Source organism: Galleria mellonella, unplaced genomic scaffold (genome assembly GCF_026898425.1).
Source record: "Galleria mellonella isolate WM207_F2 unplaced genomic scaffold, CSIRO_AGI_GalMel_v1 utg19, whole genome shotgun sequence".
Classification (NCBI taxonomy): domain Eukaryota; kingdom Metazoa; phylum Arthropoda; class Insecta; order Lepidoptera; family Pyralidae; genus Galleria; species Galleria mellonella.
The window spans coordinates 541,518-566,627 of NW_026442028.1; the positions used below are offsets into that span (position 1 = coordinate 541,518).

Here is a 25,110-nt window from a genome sequence, read left to right on the forward strand (position 1 = left end):
CGTGAGTTACGTATTTAGGGCCTACTGAAAATCAGTGTCGTAGCTTCAGATTTTAAACTGCGACATATGCTGAGTTAGGTCCTTTGCACAAATACTGCTACATTCATTTTATTTTTTATATGTTTTTCTTTTTATTCTAAAATTATCAATTTTTTCCTAAAGAAAAATTAATACAATACTCCTTTAAAAGATATTTACTAATTTCAATTTCACCCTGTATATGTACAAGTATTATAATATCAACTGTTAACAGTCCACAGTTGAATATAAGCTTCCCCATTGGGGAGTTTTTCCAATAGTTGCCACACTTGGCAGACGGGTTGGCAACCGCAGTTAAACTTTGATTATATTTTAAGAGGGATGCTGCTATCCATCCCTTGACCAATTAATTCCCTATTACAACACTCACGGGAAAGGAAGTCTACTCTATGACGCAGCCACACAGCTTGTCTATTTATGTTCAAATATGAGTATAGTATGTAATATTCAAATATTTAGTATGTCGCTGCCCACTGCTGTGTATAAATGAATAAAATGAGATCAAATCTTTCTTTTACATTATACTTTCTTTTATGAACAATTAGTAAACTACATTTTTTAACATTTTTGAAACATTTCCTTCCATACAAGTTTAGTGTTTTAAATTAAAGTATCACACCTTTCCTAGTTTCTTTATTTCTAAGTTCTTATTTTAATACACACGTAGCTCTTCCTTTTTTTTTTAGTACGTTTGTTCCGTTGTGGAACAGGCTATGGTCGGAGACCATACTGCCTAGTCTTCAATATGATAATTTGTCTGGAATGTAGCATTTACGTCTACCTCACCTCACTAACTGCCATTACCGATGTTATGACATTACTTTTTTTACAGTCATATGATTGACTAAAGACATATATTAAACAGCCATCGTATCACCTTGTCTTGACTACTACAAACACAACAATAAAGAATTAGTTCTGAAATTATGTGCGTACATATATCCGACATTTGATTTTTATTTATATATATTTATAAATATTTCTCAACTCTCAACTATAACTGAGATAAACTCACATTTAATACTCACGTACATTAATTACACACCACGTTCAAACATCTATTACGCATACAGAATCATAATCAATAAAATCTTTGTTTTAAAAAGAAATCATTTTCACCAGCATATTAACAGCTTCATATTTTCATGTCTATCAACAACAAGATTAAACACATACCGATAGAACGATAAGAGAAATCACGTATTGATGAAGGTAATTGATTTAACCGTATCACCAATCGATTTATCGTAAGGTATAATTTGATTGCTGTCAAAATATATTTATCTGTGGACTGACATATAAAATACCGCCAAAGCACGATGTAACATAACATTCTTGAGTGTTAGAGTGTAATTTGTTAGTCAAATCAAATTACGTTTTTATTCACTATGCCCATTAAATACACATCTCTTGTCATTCATAAGAGAAAAGTAGGATCCCACGATCTTCGAGATTTGATAATAGGATTCTTAGGCAAAAAGAGACATCTGGTGTATATAGTATATGATTAATAAATTATATACTAATAAACTGACTTTTTCTATAGGGATTAGCCTAATCTACATAATTAAAAATTAAATACTTTAATGTTTACATACAGAGGGCATCATGGCCGAAACAGTATACTCTGTTATGTCCATAGTATTGCTTATGTCTATAGATGACGATTACCACTTTCCATCAGATAGGCCGTCAGCTAATTTGTCAATTTAAGTTGCATAAAAAAAATTATTACTCATATTGCACATTGTTTGAGAACGACTGGACAAATAAGGATTTTCAAAAAAGTTCTATTTTTCCGGTGTAACTTTCACAGACTGAAATCTACAATATACGGAATTAATAAAATTATTACGTCGTCTTAATTATATTTAATGTATATCCATTTGTATAGTCACACAATTAATAAATACAAATTACATATAATAAATAAATATTACATTTAGTATATGCAATATGTATTCAGTAAGAGAACCTATTCTGGGATAAAACAAAGCATAATCTGTTCATAACAGTATTCAATGTCATAAAACATAACATAATTTCAAAATATATACACGTAATTTTAAATAAAAATGTTATTTTAAAATATTAAACAGCTCCGCATATGTCGAGCAAGCGGCATTTTTGTATAAAAGCACAAGCTGCATTGTAATATGACAATTAAAAAAACAAGATCTGACCAAAAACTTGTAGGGAGTAGGTCAGCTGCCATGAGTTCAATGACATCAAGAAAGGTAGCGGCAACGTTGCCAGATTGGGTATTTTTTCGCAATTTTGGATAAAAAATTGTCATTTGAAGATATTTTGAAGCAATAAAATAGAGAAGTTTTTGAAGAAAAATCATAGTAGAGAATTTTTGGTAACTTTTTGAGATTTGACATCTGTAAAGCGTATATATTACCATAATATTATACCATTAAAGACAGACATGACATCAAGGTTAGCACAGAGAGAGAGGAACGGCGTAACTTTTTTTCTTTATTTCTATTGGTGACTATGTGATAAACCATATTGAGAAAAAAAAACAAAACATCGACTAAAAATGTATGATCGATTTCAAGTGGAAGAAAGTGATGTTATTTTGAAGGAAAAAGATTTGGAATTAAGGGAAAAATAAATAATTGCGCGTGGCAACACTAAGTAACGGAAACGAAACTCGCTATACCATTTATGATTTAAGGTTAAATTGGACACTTTACAAAGCTGTGATGAATATATAATCTGTGGCATTTAATATAATAATTTACATCATCATTATTCCAGCCCTTAACTGTCCACTGCTGAACATAAACCTCCCAATTGAAAAGTTTTGCCAGTAGTTACCACGCTTGGCAGGCGGATTGACAACCGCAATTAGGCGGGGGGAAAGGGATTGTTAGTAATGGAGACTGAGAATCCCATTGCTAGCAATATACCCAACCAGGTCGACCTCCTCGCGGTACCCCTTGAAAACTATCATGGTTAATTCCTGATGAATTTATCATGATAGGCTAACTGGCCTGTTTTCATTCTCATCGATCACCCTTCACTGGTGCTCTGCCAGCGTATCCCGTTAGCGCAGGCGGGGCTTCCATACCATTTTCACACATCAAAAAAAAAACGCAATTAGGCTTTGGAGACATTTTAAGAGGGACGCTGTTGCCCATCCCTCGCCCTCCTTAGTCGTCTCTCACGACACCTACGGGAAAGCCTATTTTATGCCGGGACCACAAGGAAGATTAATTTATATAACACTTAAAACTTAAAAATAAATTAAATCCTGGCTTAATATTACAAATTGTAAATGGATATTATATTTATTTGTTGCTTCTTGGCACCTTAATAGTTTAATATATGATAATGACATATACACACATTATGCATATTTAATACAGAATAGGTATAGGCTTTTTTCTCAATTGCAGAGACTCATTTGTGGGCACAGCCATTCCTATTAATATGCCAAAGTTTATAACGATGGATGGATTCATGTTTATTACTCTTTCACGCCAAAACTACTGAACGGATTTTAATAAAATTAGGTACACAAATTAATTACACGAGTACGTTATATCCTAGCTAGAACATTTCTTGCTAATTCACGTGGGTGCAGTCGCAAGATGCAACTAATAAAGTAATTTATTATCACAAAATTACTATGAGGCCAAAGTTTTAATATCTCTAAATAAAAAATAGAAAAAATCTGTTTACGTGTTGTAAAAATTCCGTATAATATGCAAATGGCAATGGCAAACATGCTAAGTTATAAAAGTAGTATAACCATCGCTTATAGACGTGAATATCACAGAATACATTGTAGTGCCCATGATACCCCCTTAAGTATTGCAATTTATACGGCCTGAGGTATTATGTGTTCGTGTCCTATAACTTCACAACCATATCCCCCCTTTTAAACCTAAACAGCCATGGGACCACAGCTGTTTTACAGCTGAAACACGAGTGGTATAGAAGTGACTTGTGAAACTTTTTTTAGAGCAATCGTACTGTATTTTAAACGCGGTAGTAGCTATGTTAGTCGGCCTCTTTACGACTAGATATTGCATATAAAAAAAAAACAAGAATCTCTAATCCGTTACTTATAGATATTTCGTAGTCGTATTTGACGCCTTTCTATTGGCCATTGTCTGACCCAGACCCCTACGTTATATAAGATATTATCAGGTGTTATTCAGCCGGCGAAAGCGCCAGGTGCCATACCGCCTCGAGAGACCGATTATCAGTTTTCACCATAACTGGTTTCTATCGTAAATCTTAATTTTATAATATGTCTAATTATTTCAACTTACTAAAGGTATGAATTAGTTTTGATAGTAATAATCTTTTGGTTATTGGTATACGTATATATTGCAATAGGATATTTTTTTTAATAGATAACAATTAAGTGGTAATCCCGCCTGAGCTATTACAGCTATTACGTTATTGGGGTATTAGGTAAAGATGATAAATGAGAATCATCATGTCATGATATCAACCGTTAAGTGTCCACTAGTAAACTTTATGCTTATAGTTGTCACACCTGGTAGGCGGATTTGTAAAAACAGTTAGATTTAGGTGATGTTTAAAGAAGGACACTGCTGCTCATCGCTCGACCATTAAGCTCTCTTAGTTGTCTCTTACGACACACTCGGGAAAGAAAGAAGTGGCCCATTTTATACCGTGACCACACAGCAAAAATAAATAATTGAGGATATGGTCCTATTGTTTCACCCATCCTGAGGAACTTATCAGGAATTAAACGTGATAATTTTCAGGAACCTGTATACAATGCAGCAGCATCAGTACTAAAGAATTAGGTAAACTTAAATGGAATGAAAAAATACCCTTATTACTTATTATAAGGGTTTAACATGAGAGTATTGGTCATGTACTAGTATTGTTAAAAAAAATGTTGGATTATTTATTGCAAAAAAATCTTCAATTTATACTCGTATTATTAAGTAATATTATATAATATAAAAATATGATGTTTGATGATGATGGATGATGTTGTGTTCGCATGAATGACGTTATGAGTCCACACAATTACTTGACACGCCATTTGCGAAACACGAGTCTTTATTGAATCGAATGATTATCTTTATTTTTTATTTGTATTTAGAAATCTGAAATTTAAGCAAATATTAATTTATTTATTTAAACGAAACTTGTTTGCTTAAGTTTTATTTGCTTCGACCTTTTGTTTATTTTTTAACATGAGAAATCAATTCACGTAAAATATGAATACACAATCGGCGGGTCATTGACCAAACCTTTTATTGTAGGTATTTTCTCGGTACACCGGGTGCTCAAGTATGGAAATTCGTAATCAAAGATTTAAACGGATAACAATTTTAGTAGCTATGTGACTGTCTTATTTACTTCACTTCTTCATTCGGCACAAATTTTGTCATCGACTAATAACACACCCAGGATATTTAGGGGTACATTTTATAACAAAACATTGAATTCTTCTACTTATATTCTATGTATTATATAGATTTTTATAAATTTTTATGTTCAATATATTACGGAATTATATAAAAAAAATTATTCAACTTACAATAACAATTAGAGAGGAAAATAACATTACCAAATATGTTAAAATGGTATCTTTTCTTCACAATGGTGTCGATTCTGCGGCATCATTTCTCTTAATCTATCTTTTAAATTAAAATTTTAGTTTGATATCATAGCGAAATCATTATTTTAAAGACCTATATGAAATTCTTGGCAAATTTAAGTATTTCAAATATCATAAATTTAGCTTATGATGTATGTGTTTTTGATATAAACCAAACCATAGAAAAGCATTATTTTTGTTCACAACTAGGTGATTACCTAGTTGTGTTCGCACTTGACTCTCGTTTATATATACGAGTGTATATATACACAATATAAATATACAATATTATATATAAATAACGTCTGTACCTAATAAAGTTAACCACAAAAAATAAGTAAAGAATTAAAAAATCTGTGATATATTAGGATTATCGGTTAAGCTAAAATATTTCTTATGTCTTTGATTAATAGACGTATTCGTATGATAATAAAACCTTGATACAATCTTAACGTAAAAATCATAATAATATATTTAAAAAAAAACCTTTCGTACGCAGATTTATTGGTAACGTTCAGGTTTTATTATCAGATCGAAGCTCTGTATCAATTCGAGCCACGTTTTCTATACTACTTTTGTATAGTTTTTTTTTTTTTTTTATTGTAAAATTCTCATACATCGGTAAAAAAATTGTCATTGATTATAACATAGTTTAATGATTTTGAATTACATTTTTTAAGTCTACCCTACACTAACTTTAACTTTATGAGATGCCACTCAAAAATCTTCCTTTCTTATTGTTGAAATTTTTTGTTATATATTATTAAGAATTATTTTATGTACCATATCTATTATTTTTTTTATCATATCTAAACTACTCGTAGCCACTTCCACAAATATTTTTTTTTTAAATCAACTTGAAACTATTAAGTTATCGTGTCTACAAATAAGGTGGCAACACTACAAGTATTCAATGAGTGTTACTTGACTTGATCAACTTGCTGTGCTAGTTAGGAACGCGGAAACTATATATATTACTGAAACTAAATACATACTATTACGCCATATGGATTTAAGTCCACCTTTTATACTGTCTAGGTGTATTAAAGTTCAATAAATAAATGATTATCACTAGTTGACCTCATCACCTATCGATTGCATTTTTTCTTATCAGGGTAAAAACTGTCCTAGCTTTCAACTTGGAGCAAACTATACACATTTACAAAACTGTATTAAAATCGATTGAGTGATTTCCCAAATTAACGTAAACTAATATCATGACAGGAGATTTTTGTATATCAAAATTTATGATAGAAATTCACACAGACGAATTCGCGAGAATAGCTAGTTACCTATATAAATGGGATATAACAACCATGACCGCTAAGTAGCACGAACTATCTCCCGATCGATATGTTCGTTTATGCGTGATTGATAGTTCTTGTAAAATACATATAAAACAGTATTTATTACTGCGCCATAATAACATGCGTAGAAGAAAGTCTGGTCACGCCACTTGGGTATGGTATTTGATAGATATCAGCTTACTATTCTAAAAAAATAGAAAAATAGAAATATATTTTGACTATCCCAACACAAGTATTTTTTTTTAATTTTTCAAATATAATATGAGTAGAAACTATACGAAAGAGTTATAAATTTTTACATGGATTGATCTACGTACTAGTTTTGCAATGATTAAACGCTGATTTTTGCAAAACAAAAAACTTGGCATAGATTACATTGTATATAATATAAAATTATGATGTCTGATAACGATAAATAAATACATATTATCAGTACATACAATTACTTGACACGCTATTTGCGAAACACGCCGTGTGATCCCGGAATTGAAAGAGCCACCCCTTCATTTCCCGTGGGTGTCGTAATAGGCGACTAAAGGAACTTAATGTTCAAAGAATGTACAGCAGTATCCCTCTTAAAATATCACTAAAGCCTAACTGCATTTGCCTACCCGCCTGCCAACCGTGGCAACAACTAGCTAAATTCCCCTCTTGGGGAAGCCTGTGTTAAGCAATAGACAATTAACACTTCTTTCTTTGGCCAGTCGTATAAAAAAGATTGATGAACGCATTAAAGAATCTAAAGAGATTTATTTAGATTGGTATATTATGAAATCATTTCTGCCTAACCCAAAGGGATTCAGGCGTGATACTCAAGGCTAATAGTGGTTAGCAATCAATAATTTGCTTGCATAAATGTGAAGAAATGTTTTTATTGTCCTGTCTATTGTTTTTTTACGCATTCTTCTCTAATACTCGTACATCTTAGTTTATCGTCGATAAAATCCATCTTTTCTGAAATACCGGATGCACTTTCATATAGACTCAAGGTTATTCTATAGTTTTGTTCAATTTGGACTGTCAGTTACTAACAACACAATGCATTGAGGCCCTTAAGTAGCGCTTTATTAACTTACATTTTTTTTCATTTTTCGGCCTACAAACTAAAAAAGCTTTTGACACTTGAGGGCAGTACTGTCAATTGTATATTAGTAATAATTCACAGGCTTAAACCTCCTTGTGTACATTTATTTTGTACACTAATTGGAGATTTTTTAATATACCTAATTAATTTCACGTCAACGACTCACGATCTACGAATTATTTACGATGAATATATTTTTATAAAAATCGAAATTTGGTTTTTGCAATGACATTATGAATAAAACATGAATTAGAAATATTAGGATATCAATCAATTAGGAGAGCGACCTCGTAAAATTAGAAGTAAATTATTCAAATTTAAACTTAGAACTTGAAAATCTTATTCTAAATTCGATAGAATTTTATTTCTATTATACTTACTCCACTTAACTTTATAAAACTTCTTCTTTACAAAATAGAGCAATATCTTTTCGTAAAGCAGAGTAAATATAAAAATTAAGTAAATCATTTAAAAACATTAAGAACATATAAATGTAAATAAAGAAATAATTAAATATCAGAAGAATATAAGTACCTAATACTATATCGATCGAGATCACACGTTAATAATTTCAATTTTATCGTATATGTATTAGTAACTATCTAAAATAAAAAAAAAGCAGTTTACAATACGTCAATAAAGAGTTATAATTTATTTTAATATTAAAAGTTTCATAAGTATTCATTATATTTTAATAATATATATATATATATATATATATATATGATTTGACTAACACCATGAACTTCACACAGTACTCTGTACTACTCATCACATCGCTCAATCATTCCCCACTCATAACTAAGATATTTTGTCTCTTGTTCCGATAAAAATTTCACTGACTTCATAATCTTTAAACTAAAACACATAAATTACTAATCGAAATATGAAAAGCATAAATCAGGATTAACAACGCATGGTGTCTTATGTTCATTATAGTACATTGATTCTAAGAAGCCGCTACTATTGTTTTTCTCTGTAAGCAACTGTAGCCCTTTCTTTTATGCGAGTCATCAGCTTATTTACAAGATCGAGTTATTAAATTTAAGTGATTTAATTAGACAATTTATCTACTTAAATATACCTATTGTTAATTTTATCATTACATCTATTAAATTACTTGTAAAATATAAATGTAAGGAAACAAACAAATCTTTCGCAACGCCTTTTAACATGTATCCGTTACAGGAACGGAACTAGGAAGTTGTTTAGATACTAATTGTGAACACATAAATGGTAGAATTATTTTGTTTTCAACAACAGTAATTATTTTAATTTCCATATGTTAATTTAGTATTACGCAATATTAGTCAAAGACCTGCAATATGCATGCAATATACAAGAAACAAATATATTTATTTGTAAAGTTAGAGAAAAAGATTATAGAAAACAAACCTTTAAAGCTAATAAGATTTCATTTACGCAAAAAACATCAATTTACTTCATTTATGGCTAAAAAATATGAGATAAATACAAGAGTTACTAACAATAAAAATAATTATCAATATCGAGTCAAAATTGACGAAGGTATCGCGTAATACACACAAATTGGAAAGGTGAAATTCCTTAAAATTACAAATTTCTTAACATATCAATATATATAAGTACTACCTTAATTGTTTCAAAGCTTATTCTTAATCACGATTGTATAAAAGAAAGATTGTATATTGTCATAAATTTTAGTAATTTAAGAATTTACCAAAAGAGAATATCTCAGAGAAAGAGAGAGAGCAAGTACATGTGTTGATTTGGTTATTACTATTAATCCTAACATACTAATTCTAAAAATATATTAAATCGACTTATATCAATATAGCATCATATCATTCTTTTCCATGACGGTTGCATCGTTTGACCTTTAACCTATAGCAATTATATTTTGCATAATTCTATCTCGACTAGATTAAGGTGCGGCGAGTAGCATTTTTCGCATAAATTTTCAAGTCGCCATTTCGATAGAGACCGCATAAATAACTGATACATATGCAAAAAGAAACGTTGACTGTATTTGTAATAGTTTGCCTTGAATAACAGCCGTCTTGAACATTACAGTTGTAATAAGTGTCATAAGACTTTTATATCATTAACGGTGTGATATCATTTGTGGCGCCATCGACATACCAATTATAACAGGATAAATACAAATTAAGAAACACTTTCATATATATTTTGTATGAGGTTATGAAATAATCAGTACTATTAAGTTGTATCAGCCGTTAATTGTCCACTGCTGAACATAACCTTCCCCATAAGGGGGGTTTTGCCAATAATTGTCACACTTGACAGTTGGGTTGGTAACCGCAGTTAGGCTTTGATGATGTTTTAAGAAGGACTCTGTCTGGACTTTTGTCGCCTATCAAGACACCCACAGAAAAATAAGGGGTGGCATATTATATGCCGAGACCACACGGCATATATATGTATGTATATATATATATATATATATATATATATATATATACCCTACTAATCCGTATACATTTTTTTTAATAATACACCTTTAAATACAACACACTACAACTACTATAAATTATTTTATTTACTAAGTCTAAGATTTATTTCTTGAAAGAGGTTGATTTTTTAATAGTTGAAACTGATTCTTAAAACCGCTTAATTATTAGAAACAATAATTAATATACCTATCATATTTATCTATTTTCAAAACAAGTCCCTTTTCGGTATAGTTAGAGAAAACCGTGTGGCAAAGGCACGATTCTACCTTTACGTAGCTATATATATCCTACACGCAAGCTGGTAGTGGAAACTCTCGATTGCTCTCTCTGATAGAACATGATATTAATAATGATCAAATAGTACATTTGATCATTAGTCTTACCTAAAATATTAGCGAAGCTCCACGAAGCCACGCTCAGCAAATCTGTAATTAAAGAAATCACGATTACATTAAACATTCGCAAACGTGAAACATAAAAATAACTGACATTATTGCAGTTTAAATAACATGCTATTAAATAGCAGTTAAATAAAGTTATCAGTAACGCCCACACTTGGGAGTTATCATGCGAGTTTGTGGACTAAATTGAGTAATATATCTACAACATGATTGCTCCTGAAGAAAGTGAAAATAACGAAAGTAAAAGGCGATCGGACGGGTTGGCCGCGGCCGTAGACGAAACGAAGTGATGCGACTGTGTTCTAAACCTGTTTAGGGACATCGGATCTTTTTTTCATTTATTTATAGAAATTAGAAAAGTATTTAAGAATTTATAAGGCATCCAAATTATTTTGCTTCTTGTAATGCTGTTTTTTTTTTTGCTTACATATCCTTGAAAATTTTACATAATATTTTCAAGAAAACAATATTATGATCTCTAAACCTGTTTGGGGATGTCGGATTCGTAGTTTTTTTTTTTTTGTTTGCATACTAAAAAAAAATTTGATATTAGAAAATTATTAGAAGAATTTTAAAATTATCTTGCTTCTTGTTTTGCAATTTTTTTTCTACATACATTATTTAATAATATATTTTTAAGGAAAAAATGTATAAAGCTCTAAACCTATTTCAGAATATTGGATTCGTAGCTTTTTTTTTTTTGTTTTGCATATTTATAGAAATTTTGATATTAAAGAATTATTAAAAGGATTTTCAAATTATCTTGCTTCTTGTAATGCTGTCTTTTTGTCTACATATTTTACGTAACAGTATCTTTTTCGAAGGCAACTATATAAAGTTTTCATTCATTCGTTCATTCACCAACATGGCGGCATTATGAATGGCGGTTTACTGCACACGCAACATTTATTTATGCCTTCATAAAAGGCCGGTAACGCATTAGAAATTCTGAATGAGTAGTCATTGCTCTGTAAAAAACTATCTAATTCAATCGTAACAAAATTAATATCGTATCAACATATTAGTAAATAGATTTGAAAAAGAATTATCGAAATCGGTTTGAAATAGCTACAATAATGCTTAAGGTAGATAAAAAAAAAAAAACAGGCAAAGCTTTTCTTTTTGAATGCGCTCAATAAGTGAAATAGACATACGATCTTCAAAGGTTATCGATTTATCATGAAATATTCAAAAAACATTTTAAAATGTCGACCTTTTCTTGAGGAAAGTTATTTATTTTATAAACGCTGTCTATATTTATAATATAAAATATTATCATATCAATTACTGTAAAGATAGAAATAATTTCGATTCAAAGACATTAAATAAGTACCGCCTAAACAAAATATAGTTACTTTTTGTCGTATATTTTTCCTACTAGCAGTATCCATGTACTAAGTTATTTCATAACCTACCCGTGTACAAAAATTTCTTTCAAATCTGTTCGGTAGTTCCTGCATGAAAGAGTAACCAACATCTATCTATTCATCCTTAGAAACTTTTGGATATACAATATTAGATTTACATTAAAAAAAAATTAATATAAAATATATTTAGATAGGCCCATATACTGATAGATAGTTTTTCATAAAATATCAAATGTCTAATAAAGCTATTGCAACCTAAGAACAAGGAAATCTTTAATTTCAACTGTTGAAGTGTTTTGTTTTTTTTTTCCTTTTACGCTGAATTCTTTATTAAAAAATAATACAAAACATTGTAACAGTAAAATCTAGTTTGTAGTAAGTTTTACTTTTTACGAATAAAACTGTTTGTAATAAGTTAGGAACATGTGCAACACAAATAACTTTCCTATAAAAGTGAAGCAGACACACAAAAAACACGGACTGGGCACCAATGTTGTTACGCAAGTAAAATCACTTTGATATCTGTACAAAGACTATGGTTTTAGTACAAAGTATAAACGGTTAGCGATTACAGTTGCTATTGAAATTCTTATTTCGAAGTAATTATTGTAATACTTTCAGGAACAAAATTTTATAAACATATTTTATTATAATTTGTTATTTGTTTTTTATTATTTTATGAAACAATTTGTCACTGTACTGTTTAAAGTCAATAAACATTATGTTATACTTTTAATTTTGTAATGTATTTATTTTTCTATGACAATTATACATATTAAACAATATATTTTATGTATATTTTTGTGTTATGCACCGTAAAAAAATTTTAAATAACCTATAATCAACTAACCTATTCTTTGTCAGACTATCATACTACTTCAGATTCAAACGCCAACTTAATAATTAATAAAACGATAAATCACTATACTGTTATAAAAAATATTAGATTTTTATTAAAATAGATAAGAAACACTGAATCATAGTCAAATCCGTATTGTATGCGTTGCGTGGTTTTCAGACGCAGCTAGAGAAAGAGAAAAACACGGGAAGCGATTTATTGTATATAATTTAGAGCTCAGTTTAGAAACTCGGTCATATAATATTGTCGCTTTACTCATTTGACATGCACCAAACACGTTTCTTACGGCAGATGGACTGCCGCGGGGCGCGTTCTACGTCAAGACGCCATTGAACTCAGTGCCTGTATTATTGAATTTTAATAAGTACTATAATGAACTGTCTGATATTACGAGATCGTTTGTAACACCCGTAGGTGAATATTCGTTGATTAAATGAGGCGTTTTTATACAATTTGGAACAGCAGAAGCTGATGGCCCGCGTCTTTGACAGTGGTAATCGTCGCCCGTTAATAATAATATATTTACAGCACTATGGACACCACCATGACCGTGTAGTCCGATTAAGGCGGTTAAGAGACGACTAAGGGAGCTTATAGTCAAGGGATTGGCAACAGCGTCCCTCTTAAAATACCATCAATACTTATCTGCGGTTGACAACTCGTCTGCTAAACGTGGCAACTACTGGCAAAATTATCCTTATTAGGAGAAGGCTATATTCAGCAGTGGACAGTTAAGGCCTAATAAAGTAATATTAAAAATACCTAACTTTCAACCCTATAAAAGTCAGTGATGATCGGTTGGCGGCTGATATGATAATGGACACAACAGAATATACAGTGACGCCCATAGTACCCTTTATCATTTCAAATCACATTTAAACTAAAATAGAATCGTGCAAGCACAGCTGTTTGGCACCAGTAACACAAGTGGTATAAAGGTATCCTTGTATATGACTTTTGAATACCGTCTCCCACTAATTATACATAGTTTCGTATGTGTAAATATTTTTTTTTATTGCGTGATAATGGAATGGTAACCTCGCCTGCGTTAACGGTGTACCCTGACGGGGCACCAATGATGATAGCTTAATGATAGGTGCAAATGTAAAGGAAGACCAGTTAGTCCATCGAGATGAATACACCTGGAATTCAGCACGATGGTTTCCAGAGGGGACCACGACCTGACATATTGCTAGCAATAGGACTGGTAATCCGCATTACTAACAATAACGTGTGAATATATTACTTAATATTTCAATAAACTGTAAGCCATTTCACACATAATATTATAAAAATGAGATAAGTGTTTTCACACGGAAATTGCATAATTAACAAGTGCATTATAATAAATTCGTTGTAAATTTATTTTTTTAAGATTTTATTGTGCTAGGCAAATTTAATTTTTGACATTTCTCAAAAACTCAACTAAATTGGATGCGGTTTTCACAATTATATTCCTAAAACTTTAACATAAAAACAAAAAGACATATCATGTCTCGATACGCCTTATAGTCCATTGGTTTTCCTACTGAAATATACATGTACGGAATCGCAAACAAAGAGCCAGAAAAGAATAAGGAAAGAATAACATAGATTATTTTTATACTAATTTACATGAGCAAACCGATGGAATACAAATAGTTTTATAATAATTATATAATTAAACTAGTTTTTTACTGGCGCCTATCTTTTACGTGACCATAATATAAATTAACGGGATAAAAAGTAGTCTATGCCCTCCACCATGTCAAATACGTGTATGCCAAACATTACAGTAGGCGTTAGGAGGTAACTAACAGACAGGCATTCATATTTATAATATTAGCAGTGACAGAAAGTAACAAAAATATTCCTATATTCGAAATATTAATTTAAAATTTCTATAACCTGCGGCTTCGCACGCATAAATCAGTACATAAGGTATGCTCTGTCCTAATTTAGTAAACCAAATTTTAATGTTTTTGGTTGAACAAATAACAAACATCTATCCATACTATCCATAGATGGATATCTATACACACAAAATTTCGTATTAATAGCTGTGTTAGTTTTTACCTGCAACTTTACTAGAAGTTCACTAACCGAGATAAAAAATAGCCTTTGTCCTTCTCCATCCCGTATAGTACGTACATATATGCCAAATTTCACCGTGATTGTTTAAATCGTTAAGACGCTGGGAGGTACCAAACAAACAAACGCACTTTCACATTTATAATATAATAATACTATGTATATTAGTAATATTAGTAAAGATAATAGAATTCATATTATATAATATCTAGATACTTACATTTTTAGAGACAGTTTCCTAAAACTAGAATTATAATATCTTGTTCATAATTTAAGATTCTACATAAAAAAGTCACTTCAATTATCACAAAATCTACTGATTTTTGTTTGAAGTCAAATTTCTCCAAATCTGTTTACAACTGACGGTGTTATAAAGTAGCAAACAAAATAAAATATCGAATTGAGAACCTGCGTTTTTTTAAGTCGGTTCAAAACTGCCCAGTGTTAAGTTAGTACTTCAATAACTTAACGAATATTTATTGAAAATTATTTAACTATTTGACACCTTCAAAACATTCAAATTATATAATATATATAATAACATGCTATCTATAACTAACTATCAACGAATAACTATAACGATTTTCGATAATCATTAGTTTAACACGTTGCATAACACGTAAATTATATGGCTACGTAATGCTAACTCATAATATATTTATATATACTCACAATATATATACATATATAAATTATAAATATATAAAATGGGCCTATAAATTACTTTTATATATATAATATAAACGTTTTATATTGACACCTTAAATTTATTAGAACACTTTGTTACAAATCACGATTCTATAACTTTAATTGTTACTTTGATTTTGTTTTACTAACATTTTATAATTACACTAGTGATCCCGCGGCTTCAATTATGTGTATTTCCATTCGTATTTTTACCATGAAGTAGTTGTGTTTGCATGGTTGTGTTTCGATTTGAATGGTGGAATATAGCAATGAATTTACAGGGTACAAAGGAGTAACACCTGGGTCCTCAAGAATGGCAATACATGGGAGGTATCATGGGCGAAACAGTATAAGTACTCTGTTATGTCCATGGTACTGCTCATGTCTAAAGAAGACGTTTACCACTTTCCATTAGATGAGCCGTCAGCTTGTTTGTCATCCTAAGTTGCATAAAAAATTCAAGTGAATTAGTATATAAAGTATTGCATGTACTAAGTTAGTGTATAAGCTGTCCATGTAACAAATTTCATTTAAATCCATTCAGTAGTTTTTTGCATGAAAAAATTAACAAATATTCATACATCCATTGTTACAAACTTTCGCATTTATTATATTAATAGAATATAAATACTGAAATATCTGTTTCAACTCCAAAACTATGGAAAATGTATAACTTATTCAACTAATTACGTAAATGTTATTTTTTAATAATATGCAGGGCGAACTCCATATAAATAAGTACGACATTAAAAAAATTTTGTTTCATTGCCAAAAAGGTTCATATTTCTTAGTAAAATAGTACGTAGATAGAATACTAATCTATTGCAATATATGCTACACAATATTTCTAATTAAAGAACACCTAATTACAAATGCAATAATAATAAAAATACTCATCTTCAGGCAGGCCGTATGCTTTTTATAATGTAAAAAAGACGAATAATAATAGCTAACGATATCGTGAATGGATAATACATTCCTATGGGCATTCAAGTTGAAATGTTAAAATAGTATATACTAGTACAATACTCTTTTGTGACTTTATTTCTTTTTAATGCAACGAACGCTCGCCGGGACCAGATCTATGTGTATTGTTAACAATAACTCGGTACCTTTTCATATACATTACAAACCTACCTCATTAGTATTTGCTTCTCATTCGGTGTTAACCTCTGCCACTTATACTGTTAAACATTCTTACAAACAAAGCGTTTATTGTGTAACAGAGTAGAAAATAAAACATACATGGATATGGTAAATTTCATTGTTAAAGGTTGTCAAACCTATTTCGGCCACCATTCTAAGAATGTATGAGTTAAAACCCTTTTATATTTTTTTAACTTTATTATATTTTAATAATTATAATCGCAATCATTAATAGCTTTAATTATATTGAATTACATGAATTTCGCCCTCGATTGGTTACAGGTGTAATCCTGGTATCCTCCAGCATGATACAAACATTTGTTTTCTGGATATTTTCTGTATGTAATATGTATATATTAACAAAAAAAAAGTATTCAAGTATGATTAGTATACATGGTCCAAGATCTGTTCAGGATGTAGGTGATATTGTTTAATATATTCAGTATAAACGGAAAGAATCTTATTTCTGAGTTCTTGTTTACATTTTAAATAAAATTAATAAGAGCAGTAGACATTACTTTTCAAAAATCGCTGTTACCATCTTGTACCCACAGCGGAGTGTTATAGTTCTTTTTGAGAATCCCTAGTTTACACACTGTCCAATTTAATGTTAAATTTTAAAAATAATTCATGAAATCTTGTGATTTATTACAAACAATACTATTTGGCCTTTTGAATCCTATGTGACCTCTAAACATAGCGGATATGTATACATATATAATGATTTCTAGAAAATACATCCGCTTTTAATAATCTGCGTCTGGCGTTTTTATGGAATTTTTATGTTAATTGCTAGTTTCATATCTGAGAATCTTTTATAATTTTCTGCTAATTAGATATACTTACCAAAATAATAGTAACAAATAAAATGATAAAAAGCAACTTCTAAAGGGAACTTTTCTGTTCGTATTTTTTTTTATATTAATTCTGAACCGATTTCAATAACCCTTCCATTAAAACAATACGGTTTTTTCTCGGGTAAATTCCATATAAACTTTTATCCACAATTATTCTTTACGGAGCAAATTTTTACTCGCTGTTCAATAAATTACATTTTTTGAAATCGTTAGATATCCAGTACAAAATAAGCAAATTGTATATTATCTAAAGTAGAAATTTTCTTAACATACATGACATATTATATATATGTAACTATTGTTGAATAATTAAAGAAATCTTTTTTAATTTTAATTGTAATAAGTAATGCAGAACACTTCATTAAATTAGTTTTAACACTTTATACTTTTGTGTAATATTTTTTAAGTTTAAACTTTAATTTTTAATTATTACTTAAATTTACTAAAGGAAATTACCAAAAAAAGCAGATGAATTACTATAAAAGATGGTATGTATAAAAGAGGCATAAACTCGAGTATGACAGCTGATAAAAATTAGTGGAAGAAAAAGACATACTGCGCCGACCCCAATTAAATGAAAAAAGCAATGACATAAACTTACTATTAACTGTGTATTTCTTTATTCAATCTTTTATCCGATATAAGTTATCAATAAAATAGCAAATTGCAATATTTATTAGCACAACTCCATGTTGCAATCTATGTCGTTACTACAACGCACTAATCACTTTCGTAATGACAGCGTTGTCTGACAAAATGCCATATCCATCACTTAGACCTGCTATATTCTTTGTTCCCCGCCGTTATGTAACCCTGTGAACATGTCTCTCTTAAAACATCATTGTAACATGGGAAAGAGCTTTCTATCTTGGGCTTTTAAAATAAGTGTATTTATGTTGTTACACATCTTCAACTTTCCTTGATTACTGACGCAAGTTATGTAAGTGTCGGTAAGTTTTTGTGGCTCTCATGAATTTATAATACTGTCTTAACCTATTTAACTATGAAATAACAATTGTTGCGTTGTATATTGACCTCAGTGCCGCAAAATGCAATTGCAAAATTATTCATAAGACAAAAAATATGTTGATCCTCAGAAATAGGAACTTATAAGTGTCAAGTTTCTTAAAAAAGTGTTCTAACATATACTTGCCGTGTGGTCCCGACACAGAATAAGCTACCCCTTTATATCCCGTGAGTGTCGTAAGAGGTAACTAAGAGAACTTAATGGTCGAGGGATAGACAGCAGCATCCCTCTTAAAACATCACCAAAAGCTACCTGCAGTTGCCAACCCGCCTGCCAAGCATGGTAACTACTAGCAAAATTCTCAAGGGGAAGCTTATATTCATCATCATCATCATCATGACATATTGCCATATTGACTTTATTAGATGTTATCTTGGTACTTACAACGGTGACTTAATTTTATTATGACTGGGTGTTTCTGATTTCCGTATGCTTCCTATAATTTCCACATTTTTGTTTCTTTTTATGTTCAAGTGTCTATGTAAACTTTATTGATTGATAAAATATTTACTTAAATAATTTTAATAAAAATTTTATTATTCCTAAGTAAAACATAAAAATTTAGTACTTTTCCGAATTCTACATATAAGGGAGTATCGTAAGAAAACAGGTTATTAATATGAATTTATTTATAGCGTCAAACTAAATCGTTTATAACGGTAATACGATTACTAACTGAGACGCTGGGAAAAATTCCTTCTATAAAAGCTAATTAGAAAAATTACGGTACTCAACACCACAGGAAGAGCGTCATAACTTGCTAAGCGAATTAAGAGTCGGTAAGCTTCCTTGCTTGTAAAACGCCTCTGTTCTTCTTCCGTTAATGCACTTATGAAGTTGTTATTAATTCTATGCGGAAACAAAGCCTTTTACAGTTACATAGTTATAATTCACCTAATAGTAAGTAGGTACTTTAACTCACTTTAATTATAAATAATAGCTGTGTAAGCCCCGGCATAGAATAGGCCACCCCTTCCTTTTCCGTGGGTATCTCGTAAGAGGCGACTAAAGGTTTATGGTGGAGAGATTAGCAGCAGCGTCCCTCTTAAAACATCACTAAAAGCCAAACTGCGGTTGCCAATCGGCCTGTCAAGCGTGACAACTACTGGCAAAATGCCCCTTATGAGAGAGACTATGCTCAGCAGTGGACAGCTAACGACTAATAAAACAATAACAACTTAAATTTACGAATTTACTTCTGTCCCACCCTTATTTCTGTTTCGATATGTTGGGTGGAACATAACAATGAAAATACAAAGTACGGAGGCATAATTTTAAAGCCTACAGGAATAGCAACGCATGAGAGGTATCATGAACATATTCTGTGATATCCATTATGCTGTTCATGTCTATAGGCGACAGTTACCATTTTCCACTTGTTTCTTTTTTTACCATTATTATTATTTTGTTGAAATATCATTAAAAATACTGTAATATTACGTTGGAGAAGGAGGAATCGTAGTTTACAATAATATAATGCCCATAGCGGCAAGATTTGTTAAAAACTGCCACAAAATTTACACCAATGAACAAAAAAAGTTTCACAAATATCTTAGATTGAAAGTATTTGAATTCAGAACACGGAATCGTGTGTTTACAAAAAGATTTTACTTCATTACAGTTTTTTTACCTACTAATAAAACGGTAGGTGTTTCAATTCTCATCACTCTAACATTTTTATTCTTAAAAGTTCCGCAAATATATGGCTATGGATCCCGGATGGTCCCAAAATTAGTCGAGGAACGAGGTTTCTCAATTAAAAGACACGTAAATCGATTCGGCTGTTATTACATTAAAAGTCTACCATTAGAAAATAATAAGAAAGTCAATTCAGAATTGGCGAGAAATTCCCCAAAAAAAAATTACATTCTCTTACTTTTGAAAGTGTCTTAGAAACGCCTCTGAGATTGCAATTGGGAATGACGAAGAGTGCATCTAAGTGGAGAGAATACTAAACGAGTCCCTAATCGTAAAACGCGCTATTTATACACAAATGATACCTAGTGAGAGTTGTGCTTGAAAGCGGTCAGTTTCACTGCATTGCTTGAATAGATTTAAATTGAAACCTAATGTTAGAAACTAAATGCCTACTAAATTATTAAACAATATGACATATGAAGCTAGTAGGCAATTATAAAATACAGTAAATGTTGACTATATTGTTTAAATTTATTATCTCTTCTTAATTAAATCAGTAAGGTTTATTTCGTACTAAAATATTGTTAAACTTTATAAAGATGTCAATAAATGTATTTTATTGTTTTTATTATAATCTGTATACCAGTTGTGCTTATATATTTTTTTTATTGGATGAAAATGGATTGGTAACCTCGCCTGCGCTAAAGGGATACGCTGACGGGGCACCAGGGAAGGGTGATCGATGAGGACGAAAACAGGCCCGTTAGTCCATCATGATGAATTCATCTGGAATTAATCATGATAGTTTCCAGGGGGAACCGCGAGGAGGTCGACCTGGTTGGATATATTGCTAGCAATGGGATTCTTAGTCTCCATTACTAACAATCCCTTTCCCCCCTGTGCTTATATTGTAATGTTTAATGTTGAGTAGTGTAAGAGAGCAATGACATTATTTGTATTTTATCCTACTGGGTATTAATTTCTAGTTATCATTAATTAAAAAGTATTACTATTATCATATCAAATATTAACAGAGATATCCCCCAATTGGGGGGGGGGAGGTTTACCAGTAATTGCCATGCTTAGCAGACGGGTTGACAACCGCAGTTAAGTTTTGGTGATGTATTAAAAGAGACGAATTAAATAGGATACGGGGGCATTACACCATAGTCCTCAGGTATATAGTAAGTTCATGCGTTGCTTATGTGTATCATAGGTATTATAGTATATCCTATGAAGTCCATGACGTTATCCATATCAGTAAGTGACTGTTGTCGCTTATCATCAGTTGGGCGTTTAATATATTATGCAGCAGCGATTTTCAGTTGTATAAAAAAATAAGCCATTGTATATTTTTACCATAGAATTACGACATTTGTATCGTGGGCAAGCCACTCAAGACCAACTGTACAAACATGTGTATAGCCAACTAAAATACTATTCTATCGACCTTATAACGTATCACAATACACACAGTTGTGTAACAATTTAACCAAACAAGAACGTTCCACAGAATTATTTGTATATTACACAAGTAAGAATTTACAGACATTTCTGTTAATACAAGTGTTACACAAAAGTTCTAATTAAAGGACTGCGTGTTGCGTAAATTCGTTCGAAACTTTTGGACCATGTAAAAACATATTGAACGGAGCACTAGAATTGAAAAACACGTGAAGTGCGTATTGAGTTTACATATGACAGCGTTCCGTATTCACGTAATAAAATTTATTTAGGGTTAGCACAATTGATTGGGAAAACATTTAAGATAATAGCTACAGTATTGTAACCGACAATTTTGTACAGACTTATTTTTACTTCTATGTTATCAAATTCTGTTACCAAGCAATTATAATCTATTCGTACACACGTACACACTTTAAGATATAATACTTAAAATATAGCATAGGCACTGTGACTCAATCTTCATTTAACAAGGTCGGCAAAATGTGAATGAGACCTAAACCTACATAATTTTCATAAAAACTAAAGCCTACTACAAACCCATTATTTTAGCTAATGAATTGTTTGTCACTTTCTTTCATATCGGGAATGTAGCATAAAATAAAGAGACTTTGTCTCTTTATTTTATGCTACATTCCCGATATTAAAGTATTGTTTTCAGTTCAATAATTAAAATAGGTAAACCTACTTTAGCTATTAAACCGTTTATTAGACGTTTAAAGTTTTTATGAATAAGAGCAATACTGTTTTGGGCGTTTATCTATATGTATTTAACTGCGTCCAGCCTAATGGTTAGCGTTTAAATAACCAAAGAACCCCAAAAAAAGTTTAGTACTTTCTGACAGAAACAAACACATGTGCACTATTGCACTATAACTAGAAACGAATGAATTATAGTTTATTACCGATTGTACATGTTCATTTCGAACAACATGCCTATATACATTATCGTAATGATAAATTGCTAATCGACCGATTAATCACGTTCCTAACATTAGAATCGTTTACGATACTCGCATTAATCGTTAAAAATCATATTGTTTCCGTAGCATCACGCAACTACGTGATGATACGCTTTATTGTAAATGACAAAATAAAACGTACAAAATGATTTGTACTGAGAAATTGATCATAAAATATATTATAGATAATAAAAATTATTCGTGTGTTTTGCTACTAGTTCAATAGTTTTCTGTACGGTGTTTCTTTATTTTTGGAATTATATATATAAAAACAGTCCATATACGGGTACTACTCTATGCCACATAAATGGATTCTATTCGTAATACCGAAAATATTGAATATTCAATATCAATGATTCGATACAGGAATCTGTAACATGAAATTGCTACGTTATATCAAATATAATTTAATATTAATAATTATGCTATGTTACTTGATGCAATAACATATTCACATTAAAGATATATAATATACCGTATGGTACTTATGTAAATGTCGTACTTTCGTTAAATTATTTATTTTACTCATATTTAAACCAATATCTGTTTTTTATGTTAATAATTTATACTTACTTTTATAAAATATTACGTTTTTTGTAATAATTTTATATAAAAGTATTACACTTTTAATGGTTTTCGATATTTTAGTATGCTGTAATTAAAAATTCCACTACATAATACAGATACCGAATTTTCATTAATTTTATAATTACGTAACAAACTCTCTATATTTTTGAATGGAAACTTTCGTCATGAAATTTAATGTATTTCTCCACATTGTTTAACCGTATATATAAAAACATATATATTTATATATATATATATACCTATAGGTTTGTATTTTTTATACAACTTAGAATGGCAAACAAGCTGACGGCCCACCTGATGGAAAGTGGTAAACGTCACCTATAGACATGAGCAGTACCATGGACATCACAGAGTATACTGTTTCGCCCATGATACCCCTCATGAGTTGCCATTCCTGAGGACTCAGGTGTTATTCCTCTGTACCCAGTAAATTCACGCCATATCCCACCCTTCAAACCGAAACACAGCCATGCAAACACAACTGCTTCACGGTTGAAACACGAATGGGACAGAGGTACCCAAGCAATCGACTTTTGTACAAAGTCTCCCTCTGGTTAAATTTCACACGAAAATTACAATAGATATCTATGTATTTGATACGCTTTACGCAGAACCAACATGGTCTCATATAAAACACGTTCGCACAGTAAACAGGAAATATTGTATCACTGAGTCGCTAATGGTGTTAGATTTCTCACTTTTTTACAGTTTCCATCTAAACAAATATATAAAACGGAAGTTTGTTTGTTTGATCGCACTAATCTCTAGAACTACTAAACGGATTTGAAAAATTCTTTTTGCGTTTGATAGTTCATTTCTTAAGGAAGGTTATGGACTATTCAACATCACAATACAATCACAGGCGAAGCCGCAGGGTACAGATAGTCTGTTATATTACGTTTAATTACTTTTATATGCAATTTAAAATGACAAATAATTTGACAGCCCACCTGATGGAAAGTGTTAACCGTCGTCTATAGACATGAGCAGTACCATAGACATAACAGAGTATACTTACACGTTGCTATTCCTGAGGACTCATGTATTATTCCTCTGTACCCTGTAAATCCACTGCTGTATTCCACCCTTCAAATCGAAACACAACCATGCAAACACAATTGATCCACGGTAGAAACACGAATGGGACAGAGGTACCCAAGTGAACGACTTTAGTACAAAATTTCCCTGTGGTAAAATTACTTCAAATAATAAGTACAATATTTTTTGCTAAAATGAAAACGTAATATGTTTTGAAAGAAATTAATATCATTAGCATTTCTTTAAGAGATCGATTAATAAAACTTGACATTGTTTCGAAAAACATCTCATGGGTCAAAAAATAATAAAAAATTTAAATCTATTTATATTAACTTGAACGTTTCCATGTCCAACATTATAGTTAGTTCATTTTTATTCTAGGGCTAAACTATTTGTTATTTTTCAATATGACGTTGTTTGTCGTAAATAAATGTTTGTTCATGATTATATATGTACTAATTATAACTAAGTATATATACCAAAGCTTGATTGTATTAAAATTAATTAATTGCGCGCCATTG

The 25,110-nt window shown here is 30.7% G+C and overlaps 1 protein-coding gene across 1 annotated transcript in view; it reads right to left on the reverse strand.

Annotated features, from left to right (window-relative positions):
- Positions 1-25,110, reverse strand: part of LOC113521248 (uncharacterized) — a 224,028-nt gene that overhangs the window by 159,888 nt on the left and 39,030 nt on the right. Inside the window, exon 2 of the mRNA XM_026906728.3 lies at positions 10,869-10,910. The gene's annotated coding sequence lies outside the window, so the exon portion shown is untranslated. The remainder of the gene's footprint in view (positions 1-10,868; positions 10,911-25,110) is intronic.